A 17,452-nucleotide genomic window follows, 5' to 3' on the forward strand; every position below is an offset into this window, starting at 1 on the left:
CTAATGGGAGATCCCTAGTCCCTGGAAAAGTGGAAAGGATGGGGTCATCTAGGAGGTCAGTGTCTACTCTCAATTCCCCTGCAGTAGACTTAGAGATAGAGGTGTACTGTTCCATCTTTGCCATGAGTCTTAGAATTCCTAGTCCTTGCCTCCTCTGGCATCCCAGAGAGGGTGAAAAGTTGGCAAAAATTCCTTAGTAAGAAATTTTTCAAGAAGGAACTTTGCCAAGAAATGGCAAGAAATTCCAAGTCCAGGCAGCTCTGGTCAAGGAAAGTTTGCAGAGCATAGAGCTCCTGATGACCCAAACAAGCCTTCTTAAGTGCTTGGGGTGATCCCTAGAGTTAAAGGGGGCTTACCTTAACAAGGAAGATGTAAAATTGGGGGCTCCCTTTACAAGGCCACCAAATGTTGAGGCAGGAGATGCCCTGATATTATTAGGATTTTTGTCTCCAAATTAAGGGGCAAAGACTTATTAAACTGCTAATTTCCAAGAGAATTTAGCAAAGAGAAGTAAGAAAATAATTTTATAGGAAAGAGAAACAAAGATCAGGTACAACTCACCTATAGAGGTAAGGCTTAGAAGTACAATTGAGGCGTGCTACGGGTGGGTTGCACCCATTCCTGAATTCTATGGCTTCTTAAAGAATGGAACAGCTCCCATCATTGAATTCTCTGGCTTGCTGACCAACAGATTGTTCTCTGGCATTCCCAAGGCTGGGTAGCCTTAGGATTTCTCAGAAATTGCTACATTCTCCCTAGGAGTTACACTTCATCAATTATGTTAAGAATTATATTAACCATTTTCTACTAGGGGGAATGAGTTGAGAATTACACCAAGGTTAATGTTCTTTGGAAGAGAAGCAAGAAGTTATTCAGTTTTTTCAGTCATGTCTGATTCTTTGTGACCACACAAATATTTTCTTGGCAAGGATACTGGAGTGATTTACCATTTCCTTCTCCAGCTCATTTTACAGATGAAGAAACTGAAGCAAACAGAGTTAAGTGACTTGGCCAGAGTCACACAGCTAGGAAATGTCTGAGATCAGATTTGAACTCAGAATGATGAGTTTTTTCTGACCCCCCCCATACCTCTGCCCCTCCCTGCCAGGTGCACTATATACTATGGCCAGATGCCCACAGATGCAAACTAGAAGATGATTTGAGTTCTGGAGAGATTTGGAGTAAGTTTGGGAATACAGAGGAAAATAGACTCAGAGAATCTGGGCTATGTTTCTTTATTTATAAGAGAAGATTAGCCTAGATGTCCTCTGACTACTTTCCTATTCCATGAGTTTGTGGCTGGGAGCTTCCATGTTGAGAGAAGGAAGAAAGATTCAGGTGGACAAAGAAGGCAGTAGATTCACAGGGCCCAGCACTTAGCAGGTGCTTATGGGTGACAGAATAGAAAGTGGTTGGTTGTCTTTAATTCCCGGAGAGGATATTAGGATCAAGTATGTCTGACTGTGGCTGATTAAAGCAATACAAGCTGAAAAAGCTCTATTATAAGTCCCAAGCATACAGTCCACATGAACATCTGGATTGGAGGTAGCACTAAAATGGCGCTCATTTTCTTTAGCTACTGTACTTCTGCTTCCCTCCTAGAACATGGGACCTTGACAACAAGTCATAGTGGGTGGTCCTGTGCCAGCATTTCCCATGACATGCAATCAATTCCAGACAGAACCAATAAATGGATGGGTGAATGAACGAAGAAATGATTGAATGGATGAATACATTTTTCAGCTTTCTTTTTTTGTGTGTAGTTTTAAGCTCCTAGAGGGCAGGGACTATTTTTTTTTTTTTTTTTTTTTTGTATTTGTATCTCTAGTTAACACATTGCCAATCACATAGCCAGAGCTCAACAAATACTTGTTAATGAATAAACAGGCCAGTAAATGAAATGAAAACATTTAAAAAATGAATAAACAGGCCAGTAAATGAAGAAATAAATTGAGTGAGTAGTAAATGGGCAAGTAAATGAATGAAGCAATAAACAAGTTTCTGTTGTCACCTTACTTGAAAAGAGAGGGATGAAAATAAAGAGAAGAAAAACTGAAGAGGGCAGGATAAAAAGAGATAGAAACTTAACAATCCTAATTGGGGATGGACATGAAAAGAATTCACCCATTAAACAGACAAGGATAGTAGAGTAGATTAGAAAACAGAAACTAACAATATATTGTTTACAAGAAATACACTTGAAAAAATAATGATATACACAGAGCAGTATATATAATGTATAGTATAGTGTATATATATAATGTATAGTATAGTATAATGATATACAAAACTCATATAAGCAGGATTAATATAATTTTAGATAATTTTATATTTATAATATATATAAAATATAATTATACATAAATATATAATTTTAGATAAGGTTAAAGCCAGGAGTCAATAAATGACTATTAAGCATCTACTATGTGCTAGGCACCGTATTAAGCATTGAGGATGCAAATATAAAAAAATAAAAAATAAAGATAGTTCCTCCCCTCTAGAAACTTCTATAATTGGGGGTTAGCAATATACAAAGGAAGCTGAAAGCAGGGAGGGGAGGTAGAGAAAAAAAGTCAGAGAAATCTCAAAGTAACACTGCCAGGAGAGAAATGAGAAGGCTGAGCTGAGATCTCTCTTTAATGGAAGGTTTGGAGTTCATGGCACTACTCTCCAATCAGAGAAAGAGAGGGTGGTGATAAGGTGGAATACCAAGGCGAATGGTACTGTAAATATACATATGATAGCGACGTAAGCAAGGAATGTCCATTATGCTTAAAGACATTATAGATAACAATAAATACTGATACTTCATTTTTACATAGAATAATGTTAAAGAAAAATTAAATGAATAGGAAGACATAGGTAGTACAATTGTAATAGTGAGGGATCTAAATGTATTATTTTCAAACCTAGATAAATCTAACCAAAAGATGATATACATGTTAAGGGCCTGTATAGAACTTTAGAAAATCAGAAATAATAGGTCTCTTACAATTAGTGGATGAAAATAGAAAGTTCTAAAATGCCATCTCTACAAAAATTAACCATATATTGGGGCACAAGACCTAACTAAAAATGTAGAATAGTAGAAATGCTTATCATAACACTTACTGGTTGCAATAGAATAAAAATTATATTGAATAAAGGGTCCTTGAGGAGAAAATTAAAAAGTAATTGGAAACTAATATAATTCTAAAGAACTGGTGGGTTAAAAGATACTTAAATAGAAACAGTAGATAATATCATCAAAGAAATCACAATAATGAAACAACATAGCAAAATGGAATGTAGCTAAAGCAATTTGTAGTAGAAAATTTACCTCTAAATATATTTTAAAGAAATACATACTACGCTTTCATCAATAAAAGAGGAAAAGGACAAATCAATGAACTGAGCACATCGATAATAAAAATTGAATAACAACAAATTTTAAAACCCGACTTAGCCATAAAGTAGAAATTCTGAAAATTAAAGAAGAGGTTAATAAACTTAAAAAGAAAAAAGCCAACCCCACTGAATAGATAAATCTAGGTGTTGGTTTTTTGAAAAAACAAAACAAAACAAAACAATTTTGATGGGGGAGGGGTGGTGATTGACATATGCTCACAATGCCTCAGATGGTGTGTGTCTCCATGTGGAAGACTCTAGAGAGCAGATGGCATCTCTCCACTTGAGAGCTGCTTCTGGGAGTATCTTGACGTATAAGATCAGTGTCTTGGGGAGACAGTGGAATATATGTGGGCTAGTTGACTAATCACACAGTTGGGAGGATTCTTCTTCAACTGGTTGTGCAGGTAGAATGGGTCAGCCTCTTCTAAGATCTGAGTCAGCACTATCCATGTTTTTGCTTTCATTATCTTCAGTTGAACAGTTAAAGCACAGTGTAAGGGAAAGATCCATGGAGACTTCACTTTCTGAGGAGAGAAATTCAACCTTCTTGGCCCTTTCGTTTATTCTTTTTTTATTTTAGGGAGAGGAAGTGGAGCATTCATGCCTTAGAGTCTAGAAGTCAGAATTCAACCTGGGTATTGCAACAACCCAACACTGATGTCTTGAGGAGCAAGGAGTAAACTTCAGGCCTGATATTCAGAATTGAAGCCCAGCAGTAGCTGAAAAGATCCAGTGGTAATGCTGCTTTTGGATGTGAACTTGATGGAAACAATGCTAAATGGAAATGGAGCCAAATTTTGAGCCTAGTCCCTCAGAGATAGATATAATATAGGAGGATTGTACCTTAGAGGTATTTGAGAGAATGCTGGTATATTTATTTTCATTGTATCTTTGAAGAAAATATCCCTTTGGAATAATTAGCTGATGTTAAATGGTTAAATGAAATTGAGGGTGCTAGTCACTAGCCTCTAGCAAATGAAGTAACACAGCTGGTGGGGCTTGAGAAGAGGGCCCAAACCCTTGAAGAACTTTAGAGCCCTAAGATGAAATGTAGCAGACCTGGTTCTGGCAGAGAGAGCTAGAGTATCTATCTATATTATATGTGGGATTTCTCCCTGGAAGTTAGTCTTTGCTAGAAATAAATGAAACAATCGACCAAAATTTTTGGTTTTGGTTTTTGAAATTGTTGACATTTCTAGTTAAGCAGCCAATTGAAAAAGCATCCTCCCAATCATAGTTGGTCTACCAGATTTATTATGCATGCTCCACAGGCATTTACCTCACTTGTCTTAGTTCTCCTAGAAGTAGCATCCTAGCATTCTACCATCTGTTCCCCTAGTATCCTAGAAGAGGTACTATTTGAGGTAGTCTATACATGTTCCAATTCCTCGTTTATTTACAAAACAACCTGAGTTAATCTAAGAGATAAGAGAGAGATAAATCAAGTTCATATAAAAATTAAAAAGAATTTGTGATAATTGAGGAAATATAGGAAATTATCAGAAATTATTTTGCCTAGTCATATTCCAACAAAAATGATAAAATGTATTCAAACTTACAAAAAATGTAAAACACTCAGGTTAACAAAAGAAAAAAATAATAGACTATTTCCCCTAATAAAGTAATTCCATTTTATTTTCAGGCCCAAATTCTCTCCCTCTCTTTCAATATGCCCCAGTAAGAAGGCAAGAAAAATAAAATCTCTTATAACTATGTGTAGTCATACAAAAATAATTATCACATTATCCATATCCAAAATTTTAAAAAATAAAGAGAAGAAAATATGAACATTTGGATTCTGAGTCCATCAGTTTTCTGTCAGAGATAGATTGCATGTTTCATCAGTTCTTTGGAATTATGATAAGTTATTGGATTAATCAGTATTCTTAAGTCTTTCAAAACTGATCATCTTTAATTTTGATTATTTCAGATTTTATTTTTCCCCAGTTACATGAAAAGAAAAAATTGAACGTTTGTGTTTAAAGCATTGTATTCCTGATTTTGTCCCTTCTTTCATCCCTACCCTCCCTCATTTAGAAAGGACATGATCTTTACAATTGTGTTTTTAATGTATAAATTATTCTCCCAGTTTTCTTCACTCATTTCATACAGTCTTTCCAGGTTTTTCTGATATTATCCTCTTTATCACTTTTTAAAGTCCAATAGTATTCGATCATATTCAGATACCATACTGTTTAGCTAGAAAAAAGACAGACTCTTTTACCTCCTGGATACCTGAAAACCTGAGGGAGATTTATTAGGCCTGGCCTTGAAAAAGTAGAACAAGAGTGTTTGTACTGCACACATAAAGGGGAAAAATTAGAAACCTTTCCAATAAAATCAGGGATAAAGCTAAGATGTTCATTATCACCACCACTATTTTACATAGTCATAGAAATGCTAGCTACAGCAATAAGACAGGAAAGAAAAAAATTTTTTAAATAAAGTGTAGGCAAAGAGAAAACAAAACTTTTTTTTGCAGATAACATGATAATTTGCTTAGAAAACCCCTAAAGAGGAGGTTTTTTAATAATAACTAACCTCAGAAAAATTGTATGTTATAAAATAAATCCACATAAATCATCACTGTTCCTGTATATTAACAACAAAACTCAGCAGAAAGAGTTAGAAAGAAAAATTTCATTTAAAGTAACTATAGAAGCTATAAAATATTTGGAAGTATACCTACCAAGATATTTCTAGAATTGTATGTATCCACCTTTAAACACTTTGCAGAAATAAAAACAGACCTTAGTAATTGAAGAAATATTAAATGTTCAGGTTGAGTCAATATAATAAATGACAATACTACTTAAATTAAAACACTTATCCAGTATTAAATCAAACTATCAGTGGATTATTTTATAAAGCTAGGAAAAATACAATTTATATAGAGTAAAAAAGATTGATTCTCAAATAAAATAGAATGAAAAGGAGTTGTATCAACTGGATCTCACATTATAGTACAAAGGAGTTATATATTAAAAATGACTTAGTACTGGTTAAGAAATAGAGGTTAATCACTGAAACACATTATACTGAAGTAAACAAACATAGTAGCAGAGTGTTCAGTAAATCTAAACATCCCAGTTACTGAAAAGAAAGACTTGTTATTTAACAAAAAAATTTCTGTGAAAACTCAAAAACATTTTGACAGTTATTGAATATTGACCAGTATCTCCCACCATATACCAAAGTAAAACTCCAAATAGCTGACTTAGACCTAAAAGGTGTCATTATAAATAAATTAGAAATGCAAGTTATTTACCTTTCAGATCTATGGTTAAAGGAAGAATTTATGACTAAACAAGTGATTAAAGAGATTGGATAAAACAAAATGTATGGTTTTCTTTACACAGAATGGGAACGTTTTTGCACAAACAAATCTAATGTAGTTAAAATGAGGAGACAGGTAATGGGGAAAAATATTTGCTACAAGTTTTCTGAAAAACCTGATAGCTAAGATATATGTAGAATTGATTCAAGTTCATAAGACTTAAGTTTAGTTCTTCAGTAGATAAATGGTCAAGGTTTATGTAGAAGTGATTTATTTTCTTTCTTTTTTTCTTCCTCTCTTCCCTTCCCTCTCTCCCTTCCTCCCTTTTCTCCCTCCCTCCCTCTCTCCCTTCTTCCCTTTTCTCCCTCCCTCTCTCCCTCCCTCTGCCTCTTCCTTCCTTCCTTCCTTCCTTCCTTCCTTCCTTCCTTCCTTCCTTCCTTCCTTCCTTCCTTCCTTCCTTCCTTCCTTCCTTCCTTCCTTCCTTCCTTCCTTCCTTCCTTCCTTCCTTCCTTCCTTCCTTTTCTAGCTCATTTTACAGATAAGGAAACTGAGGCAAACAGGGAGAAGTGATTTACTCAGGGTCACATAGCTAGTATCAGTCCAGATCTCAGTAAGATGAATCTCCCTAACTCCAAGCATTGTCATCCTGCACCACAGCTGCCCACACATTAAGAAATAGGGAAATGCAGATTAGAGCAACTCTGAGATTCTAGCTCCTGCTCACCAGACTGGCAAAACTAACGAGAGGAAAATGCTCACTGTTGGTGGGTTATAGGAGAGCAGGCACGTTAATGCTTTATTAATGGAGCTGTGCCATGGGACGGATTATGCACTTAAAATACAGAATGAAGCACGCATTTGGGACAGAAACAGTGTGGACACTTATTTTGGTAGAGCTTCTGTGTTTGTTGTGAGGTTTTAGTTGTTTAATGGGGAATGAGTAGTGAGGAAGAGCGATAATAAATGCTTGTTAATAAAAAGCAATCATGAGAATAAGTGAATGATCAAGAAATGGGTATGAGTGAATGGGTAAATGAATGGGAGTAAATGAAGTTCATCTGGGCTGGGTTGGGGGGAGGCAGTGAGCTTTTCAAGATGGCTAGCTGGATGCAATCCAATCTGGAGGCAGGGGCCTGGCCTAGATGACCCTGGGAGAGGGTGAGGAGGGCATGGGGGGATGGGCCCGGGTCACTCTCCCCGCCCCTCCTTTATGTAGGCAGTCCCCCGTGTCATAGACCCTGGGCTGGCTCCTGCTCCCGCAAAGCTTGAGAAGTAGTTGCTGGTAGTTGCTGGCCTGGATGGGCCCTCTACACCCTGCCCGTGCCCCCCGGCCCCGGGGGCTGGGCTCCCGCTATCCCAGCCAGGGCCTGGGCAGGCGTCGTTTTCGCCTGCGACGCTTCAGACTGAGAGCAACCCCCCAGAGAATGTTCAAACCGAGCCGGCCTAGGTACCGGACCCAGCGTAGGAGTCCTCCCAATATTTTGGCTTCCAGCACCAGCCTGTGGCTCCTTCCCCATCAGCCCCTGGGTCTGTGTGGGCCTGGGTGGCTAAGCTGTGGAGGGAGGAAGGGAGGAGGGATGGCAAGGCCGGACAGACGGTCAGCCTGGTCATGACCTCCGGCTTGGCAGAGCCAGCGGCCGCTTAGAAGGGGCCTTGGAGATCACGGCATTGGTCAGCTTTAGAGCTAGAAGAACGAATTCGGGAGAGAGACCAGGCAGTTCAATATCCTTCCCCCTTCCTCTTTTACAGAAATTTTACAGCAAATTGAGGTCCAGAGAAGGGAACGGACTGGTACAAGGTCATATAACAAGTGAGTAGCCACCCTGGGATTTCAGTGGGGGCCGGTCCAGGCTGTCTCCCCTCCCCCAGCATCTCTGCCTCCCTCAGGAGACCAAGCTCCATCCAGGCCATTCCTCCTCCCCAGGAGCTCCCCTCCCCTCCTGGGGTCCCCCAGGAAACTCTGCAGTGATGTTCCCAGGGATCCCTGAGGCTGGTGACTCCAGACCAGACCCAGGTGGGCGCGGGAGAGCAGCCAGTTACAGATGGGAGGCAAAGCACTTCGCCCAGTCCCTGGACTGCTCCCCCCAACTCTGCCAGGGAGTCTTTCCTGACACCCCACTCTCAGGGCCAAGGCCCAGCCAGGATTTGAACCCAGAGCCTCCCAGTTCCCAGGCCAGGACCCTTCTCCCCTTCTGAGATGCTCACTCTCTCTCAAGCACCCAGGGCGTTCTGCACCCCACTGACCCCCAAACTCAGCATCTTTTCCTCATCTCTCCAAATGAGGGGGGCCAGAGCTGGGCCCAGCCCCCCTGAGTTGCCTCCCACAGTCCCTTCTGCTCCAAGGCTATCTCCTGACCTATAAATGAAGGATTTGAATCAGGTGCTCTTCGACAGCCTCTTGGGCTCTGACTTTGCATGTTCTGCAAGCCCCTGATCTGGGGGGAAACACAACACTGAACTCAGGGAGCCCCTGGTCAGACTTGGAGACACAGCCCTGCCCCGGGGGGGGGGGGAAGCTGACCAGAGAGGGGGATACAGCCCTGCCTGGGGGGGAGATGATAGGGGGGTACTGTCCTGCCTGGGGGGGGAGATGATCAGAGGGGGGGTACAGTCCTGCCTGGGGGGGGAGATGATCAGAGGGGGGTACTGTCCTGCCTGGGGGGGGAAGATGATCAGAGGGGGGGTACAGTCCTGCCTGGGGGGGAGATGATCAGAGGGGGGTACAGTTCTGCCTGGGGGGGAGATGATCAGAGAGGGGTACAGTCCTGCCTGGGGGGGAGATGATCAGAGAGGGGTACAGTCCTGCCTGGGGGGGAGATGATCAGAGGGGGGTACAGTTCTGCCTAGGGGGGAGATGATCAGAGGGGGGGTACAGTTTTGCCTGGGGGGGGAGATGATCAGAGGGGGGTACTGTCCTGCCTGGGGGGGAGATGATCAGAGGGGGGTACAGTCCTGCCTGGGGGGGAGATGATCAGAGGGGGGGTACAGTCCTGCCTGGGGGGGAGATGATCAGAGGGGGGTACAGTCCTGCCTGGGGGGGAGATGATCAGAGGGGGGTACAGTCCTGCCTGGGGGGGAGATGATCAGAGGGGGGGTACAGTCCTGCCTGGGGGGGAGATGATGAGGGGGTACTGTCCTGCCTGGGGGGGAGATGATCAGAGGGGGGGTACAGTCCTGCCTGGGGGGGGGAGATGATCAGAGGGGGGTATAGTCCTGCCTGGGGGGGAGATGATCAGAGGGGGGTACAGTCCTGCCTGGGGGGGAAATGATCAGAGGGGGGGGTACAGTCCTGCCTGGGGGGGAGATGATCAGAGGGGGGTATAGTCCTGCCTGGGGGGGAGGTGATCAGAGGGGGGTACAGTCCTGCCTGGGGGGGGAGATGATCAGAGGGGGGGGTACAGTCCTGCCTGGGGGGGGAGATGATCAGAGGGGGGGTACAGTCCTGCCTGGGGGGGAGATGATGGGGGGGTACTGAACTGCCTGGGGGGGGAGATGATCAGAGGGGGGTACAGTCCTGCCTGGGGGGAGATGATCAGAGGGGGGGTACAGTCCTGCCTGGGGGGGGGGGATGATCAAAGGGGGGTACAGTCCTGCCTGGGGGGGAGATGATCAGAGGGGGTTACAGTCCTGCCTGGGGGGGAGATGATCAGAGAGGGGTACAGTCCTGCCTGGGGGGGAGATGATCAGAGGGGGGGTACAGTCCTGCCTGGGGGGGGGAGATGATCAGAGGGGGGGTATAGTCCTGCCTGGGGGGGAGGTGATCAGAGGGGGGTACAGTCCTGCCTGGGGGGGAGATGATCAGAGGGGGGGGTACAGTCCTGCCTGGGGGGGGAGATGATCAGAGGGGGGGTACAGTCCTGCCTGGGGGGGAGATGATCAGAGGGGGGTACAGTCCTGCCTGGGGGGGAGATGATCAGAGGGGGGGTACAGTCCTGCCTGGGGGGGGAGATGATCAGAGGGGTGGTACAGTCCTTCCTGGGAGGAAGTTGATCAGAGAGGGGGACACAGCCCTGCCTGGGGGGGAGATGATCAGAGGGGGGGTACAGTCCTGCCTGGGGGGGAGATGATCAGAGGGGGGTACAGTCCTGCCTGGGGGGGAGATGATCAGAGGGGGGGTACAGTCCTGCCTGGGGGGAGATGATCAGAGGGGGGGTACAGTCCTGCCTGGGGGGGGGAGATGATCAGAGGGGGGTATAGTCCTGCCTGGGGGGGAGATGATCAGAGGGGGGTACAGTCCTGCCTGGGGGGGAGATGATCAGAGGGGGGTACAGTCCTGCCTGGGGGGGAGATGATCAGAGGGGGGTACAGTCCTGCCTGGGGGGGAGATGATCAGAGGGGGGGTACAGTCCTGCCTGGGGGGGAGATGATCAGAGGGGGGGTACAGTCCTGCCTGGGGGGGAGATGATCAGAGGGGGGTACAGTCCTGCCTGGGGGGGAGATGATCAGAGGGGGGTACAGTCCTGCCTGGGGGGGAGATGATCAGAGAGGGGTACAGTCCTGCCTGGGGGGGAGATGATCAGAGGGGGGGTACAGTCCTGCCTGGGGGGGAGATGATCAGAGGGGGGTACAGTCCTGCCTGGGGGGGAGATGATCAGAGGGGGGTACAGTCCTGCCTGGGGGGGAGATGATCAGAGGGGGGTACAGTCCTGCCTGGGGGGGAGGTGATCAGAGGGGGGTACAGTCCTGCCTGGGGGGGAGATGATCAGAGGGGGGGGTACAGTCCTGCCTGGGGGGGGAGATGATCAGAGGGGGGGTACAGTCCTGCCTGGGGGGGGGGAGATGATCAGAGGGGTGGTACAGTCCTGCCTGGGAGGAAGTTGATCAGAGAGGGGGACACAGCCCTGCCTGGGGGGAGATGATCAGAGGGGGGGTACATTCCTGCCTGGGGGGGAGATGATCAGAGGGGGGGTACAGTCCTGCCTGGGGGGGAGATGATCAGAGGGGGGGTACAGTCCTGCCTGGGGGGGAGATGATCAGAGGGGGGTACAGTCCTGCCTGGGGGGGAGATGATCAGAGGGGGGTACAGTCCTGCCTGGGGGGGAGATGATCAGAGGGGGGGTACAGTCCTGCCTGGGGGGAGATGATCAGAGGGGGGGTACAGTCCTGTCTGGGGGGGGGGAGATGATCAGAGGGGGGTATAGTCCTGCCTGGGGGGGGGAGATGATCAGAGGGGGGTACAGTCCTGCCTGGGGGGGAGATGATCAGAGGGGGGGTACAGTCCTGCCTGGGGGGAGATGATCAGAGGGGGGGTACAGTCCTGCCTGGGGGGGGGGAGATGATCAGAGGGGGGTATAGTCCTGCCTGGGGGGGGGAGATGATCAGAGGGGGGTACAGTCCTGCCTGGGGGGGAGATGATCAGAGGGGGGGTACAGTCCTGCCTGGGGGGAGATGATCAGAGGGGGGGTACAGTCCTGCCTGGGGGGGGGGAGATGATCAGAGGGGGGTACAGTCCTGCCTGGGGGGGGGAGATGATCAGAGGGGTGGTACAGTCCTTCCTGGGAGGAAGTTGATCAGAGAGGGGGACACAGCCCTGCCTGGGGGCGGAGCTAAGCAGAGAGAGGGCACAGCCTTGCCCAGAGAAGTGTCTCCTCTGAAGGGAGACATTGTCTTGGCCCTGGGAACCCTTCTTCAGAGGGGAACAAACAGCCCCTGACCCTCAAGAAAGTCCTGGGGGGTTTTCAGAGCTGCTGCAGCAGGGAGGGGGAGGGGAGGGAAGTCCCAGCTTGGGGGGAGGGGGTGGTTCCTTGGAAGAAAGGCTCCGGAGCAGGGACCAAAGGCTCTTTCCCTCCTCCCCTCCCCCCCCCCTCCTCCAGCCTTTAGTCAATTACGTCACCTGGGGAGATTGCTCTTTTACGGAAAGACCCTCGTGGAGTCCTGGCCACCCAGAAGCCCAGCCTTGGAACAGCCATAGAGTATATCCTCTTCAGCCCTATTGGTCTCCGCTTGCTTATTTCCTTTGGTGGCGACGGGGGAACGTGGCACAGGCCGGTGGGCCGCGGAGCTGGAGAGGCCGGAGACTGCCGAGCCGTCTGCCCATGCTACAGAAGAGGAGACTGAGGTCCCGGGGTTTAGAGGGAGGCGGTGACCAAGGCCGGACCTGTCCCCTGAGCATTTGCTCTTCTCCAGGGCTGGCAGCCAGTCTAATGGCCACGTGGCCTGGGGTCTGTGCCAAAGGAGCAGCAGCTGGAGGCCGCTGGAATGGCTGCCCCAGACTGAGCAGGAGCAGAGGCGCCCTCCGTGCCCCGTCTCTCCCAGTCAGGCCAGGAGGGCTTCCTGGAGGAGGGGGGGGGAGGCTAAAGGATTTCAATTTGGAGAGACCCCGGAGGCCAGCAGCCATCAGGCCACAGTCTAGCCCAGCTTGGGAATCCCCCAAGATCCTCTCTGTCCACCTGCCCTCTCACCCAAGTGTCCGCTTGTCTCTCCATGGGCACAAGAGGCCTCAGTCTCTCAGAGACCTTAGAAGCTGTCAAGTTCAATCCCATTATTTTACAAAGGAGGAAACTGAGTCACAAACTATTTAAACTATTCTTGTCCAGGGTCACCCAGATAGTAAATGAATTGGGAAAGGGTTTGAATTCAGTTCTTCCTGACTCCAAATCCAATGTCCCATCTCCTAGTTCCAGACAGAGCTTTGTGTCTGGGGACATAGGGATTTGGGGGGGGTGACAAGGGCTGGCCCTGGCCAGTGTCCAGGTGTCATGGGCCCCCTGGCCAGACTGGCCTGAGAGGGGCCTGTGAATCATGGGACTGAACCCAGATATGAGGAGGGGGACGGACAGGGAAGGGGATCCCCGTGACCTGGTTCTCCTCTCCCTGCTTTCTGGGTGAGATTTGGGGCAGAAGAGGGGAGGCTGAACATCCCTGGTGACTCTGACTCACGGTGGTTCCCCATGACCTAAATATAAACGCTTACATCCCGGAAACTAGTCTCAGGGGGAGTGACTTGTGCAAGGTCACAAAGCACGTGAGTGAGTAAGTGGCAGAACCCAAATCTCCTGACTCCCAGCCTGCACACCTCCCTCCCTCCTGCCCTGGGCCCAAGCTAGCAAACATCAGCCAGGCTTTCTGGGGCCGGAAGGAGAATGAGAACACTCGGGGGAGGTCCTGGGGAGCTGCTTTGCTTGAAGCCCTTGGACTTTGTCCCGAAGCCTGGCCAGGCTCCCAAGGTGTGGAGAGGGCCGGCCGTTCTGGGCTCCCGATTGGATACTCTGACTCTTACAGGCTGTGTGACCTTGGCCAAGTCATTTTGTAGTTTCCTCTTGTTTAAATGAGTTATTTGGTCCGACCATCTTTGAGGTCCCTTGGAGCTGTTTCTGGCCCTGGCCCTCTCTAAGATCCCAGTCTAGAATGGAGAGAAGAGGCCTGCAAAGATAACTGACAGCAGGAAAGGGGCAAACCCCAGGAGAGCTGCAGGGGAGGGGTAGGGGGTGAAGGCTCTCTGGCAGCGAGGAGACTTCTGCTCCTCCAAGACTGACCGTCAAATTTTCAGCCTCGGCCTGAAACCCTCTAGTCCCTCCAGGGGAAAGAAATCCCCCAGCCCTGCTAGAATCTCCTAGCCTAAGAAACCCCATCCTAACCCTGCTAATCCCTCCTGGCCTAAGAAGTCCTTCCAGCCCTGCTAGTCCTTCCAGGGCTTCTTCCCTGTCCTAGCCCTGCTAATCCCTCCTGGCCTAAAGTCCTTCCAGCCCTGCTTACCTTCCCCCTTCTCCAAGCTGTTGCCCCAAGTTGCAGGACAGACCTGCTCTCTCTTCCCACAGTCCCCTGCTCCAGACCAGGCAAGTGCATTTCCAGGGTTTATTCATGTGGACAGAGGGAATGTTCAAATTCAGGACAGCAGGGGGAGGTCACGAGCTTAATTGAGAGGCTAGTCTGGCTCGAGGAGTGTGGTCCAGGTATATCGGTATATTTCAGAGCCCACTCTCCCAGGCCTGTCTCCATCTTGGGCAATTAGTGGCGACCTGAGAGCGCATCCGGTGTGGGCGCTGTGCCCATGTGAATAGGGAAGGACTCGTAAAAGTGGAAATGACATCCTCTCCCCAGCCCAAGAGGAAGCTGGGGGGTGCTCCATCCTCTCAGCTCAGAAAGCCAGGAAAATGTCCTTTGCCCAGAAATTCCCTCCTCCTCTATCATTCACTTCATTTATTCATTCCCCCCACAAAGTCTCAGTCATCCACTGAAGCAACTCACTCATTCTCCATACTTAGTGGGAACCTGCAAAGTGGCTCTCCAGGGAGCTTCATTTTGGGCTGGGGAAGGACACGGATAGCCTAGACTTTGTCAGGACCTGCCATCTAGGTTTGGATCCTCAGACTCACCTCTTAGCAGAGAGAATATCTAAGTAGGGTTTGGATATTCTTCTGTAGCCCCCATTTGCCCTGGAATTACACGTGGGGGCCATACTTCCTTCCTCCACCCCTAATTTCCTGGAAATTGAAGCTGTGGGGCCTGGGATCTCTGACACTGCATGTCTCTGCTTGTCTCTGACTCCCCCTCTCCCTCCTCCCCCTCCCCTCTTTCTCCCTCCTTCCCTCCATACATATATTGCTAGATGATTGGGGGACCTTTTCTTTCTCTTACATTGGTGCTGCTAAACAAAGCTGAAGAAAATCACAAATCCATGTTAATTGGGTCTACTACAAATGTATGCATGCTTACATAACTTCAACTAGGCCCTCACTGCTGCTCGGCAATTCCTTTACTTCCCCTAATGAATTCACTAACTTTCCCTCTCCCCCCCACTAGCTCTTCCAAACATTCTTCTCTCCAAACATTCCCTCACCCTCTCAGCTGAGAATTTTTACCCAGGTTTTACTGAAATAATAAAATGAGGCCATTCCATGAGAGCTCCCTCTCATATCAGATGCCTTCCTTCTTCCAACCCCAGGGAAGGAGGGGTGCCCCTTCCCCAGGCCAAGACAAGTCCCTTTCCCCTCTTCTTCCCTTTTTTCTTTTTTCCTTCTTTTCTTCGCTTCTTTATTTTGCATTTTTGATAGTATTTTATTTTTCTAAATACATAGTTTCCTTTTTTAGCTTTTTTTTTTTCAAAATACATGCTAAGATAGTTTTAAACAATCATACTTTCAAACCTTATGTTCCCAATTTTCCTCCTCACCTACCCCTTCCCCTAGAGAGTAAGTGATCCAATATAGGTTCATCATGTGTAGTTTAAGGATAGCTTTCAGCATTCATTTTTAAAAGATTTTGAGTTCCAAATGTTTTTCCTCACCTCCTTTCTCCCTAAACCAGTAAGCAACCCATTGGACATGTTTAGACCATCTTAAACTTGGTGTGGTGTCCAGAACTGAGCTACTCCTCCCCCATTCCCTCCCTTTCCTAACTTCATTACATTAGAGAGCATCATCGTCCTATTACCCAGGCTTGCGACCTAAATGTTATCGTTGACCCCATTCTCTCACCTCTTTGGATTGCGTTCAGAACATCCTTCAAATACATCCTGACATCTATTAATGGCTGCCACTTTGGGGTCAACTGATACCTGGTCTATTGCAATAGGTGCTGGGGAGTCCTTTCACCTGGAGTCTCCCCCACCCCAATCCCACTCCCTCTTCCTTTCAGCCATCATATTGATTTTCTAAATTGTGGGTCTGACCAGGTTCCTACTCGTCCCCAGGCAATAAAGCCCAGTGGTTACCCTTCAGCTCCAGGATCAAATACCAAATTCTGTTGGCATTCAGAGCCCTGGGCCTCCTTCCTTTCCACTTGTATTCTGAGATCCTGCCCCACTGATCTCCTTGCAGACCCTCTCACAAGGGGTTATGGAGGGAGGAGGGGGAGAATAAGCATTAAGTGCCTACTAAGTGCTAGGCTCAGTGCTAACTGCTCTACAAATTTTTGATAGACAAAAAGTTCCCTCTCCCTCCCAGGCATTTTTCTGTCTGTCCCTCATGCCTGGAGTGTCCCCCTTGCTCATCTCTGCCTTCTCTGGCTTCCTTGGAGTCCCAGCTAAAAGCCTTCCCGCAGGAAGCCCTTCCTGATGCCCCTCAGGGCCAGGGCCTTCCCCCAGCAGGCTGCTGCTTTAAAGCCTGCTGGTAGCTGGGGTGGATGAGCTCTTTGTGTCTTGACTGTGAGAACCTTGAGAGCAAACTGTCTCTTGTGTTTCCTTGTCTCCCCAAATATTTATTCACTGTCCACAGAAACTGGGACCTCTCATTATTTCTGTGTCTCTCCATCTCTTATCTTTTTTCCTTTTTCTGTTTCTATCTCTGTTTTTGTCTTTGTCTCTTTGTCTCTGTCTTTATCTCTGTTTCCATCTTTCTCTCTGTCTCCCTTTTTCTGTCTCTGTTTCTGTCTCTGTCTCTGTGACTTGTCTGTCTCTTTCTCCGTCTCTGTGTGTGTTTCTTTCTCTCTGGCTCTTTCCTTTTTTTTCTGTCTGTTTCTGTTTGTTTCCATCTCTCTGTCTGTCTCTGTGTCTGTCTGTCTGTCTCTATCTCTCTGTTTCTTTCTGTCTCTCTGCCTCTGTCTCTTTTTCTCTCTGTTTTTCTTTCTCACACTGGGGAAGGTTGGTTGACTCTCTCAACTACACTGGGGGTGAGGGGGACTGTGGGAGTTGGTGACGTCAGCCCCTCCAGGCTATTTCTGGCTCCAGGTCGGTTAATTCCTGCTTCTCTTGGCCTCTCTTCCAGAAACCCTGTCTAATCCTGGCGGTCTGCCTGGGGTGGCGGGAAGGCCTCGAGAAGTTAAAGATCCACCCCAGCCCTCTCTCCAATGTCCTCAGCCTCGGGGGTTGGGGGGTGGGAGTAGGAGGGCCACATCCTCGGGGCTTTG

General features: G+C 47.5%; 1 long non-coding RNA gene across 1 annotated transcript; it reads left to right on the forward strand.

Moving 5' to 3' along the window:
• Positions 1-7,932: 7,932 nt before the first annotated feature.
• LOC141541696 (uncharacterized) lies at positions 7,933-12,593 on the forward strand. The gene is made up of 3 exons (XR_012481880.1): positions 7,933-8,114; positions 8,417-8,477; positions 12,481-12,593. It is a non-coding gene; the product is annotated as an uncharacterized LOC141541696 (long non-coding RNA).
• The last annotated feature ends 4,859 nt before the right edge of the window (positions 12,594-17,452 follow it).

The sequence above is a fragment of the Sminthopsis crassicaudata genome, chromosome 4 (assembly GCF_048593235.1).
Source record: "Sminthopsis crassicaudata isolate SCR6 chromosome 4, ASM4859323v1, whole genome shotgun sequence".
In the NCBI taxonomy this organism is placed as follows: Eukaryota; Metazoa; Chordata; class Mammalia; order Dasyuromorphia; family Dasyuridae; genus Sminthopsis; species Sminthopsis crassicaudata.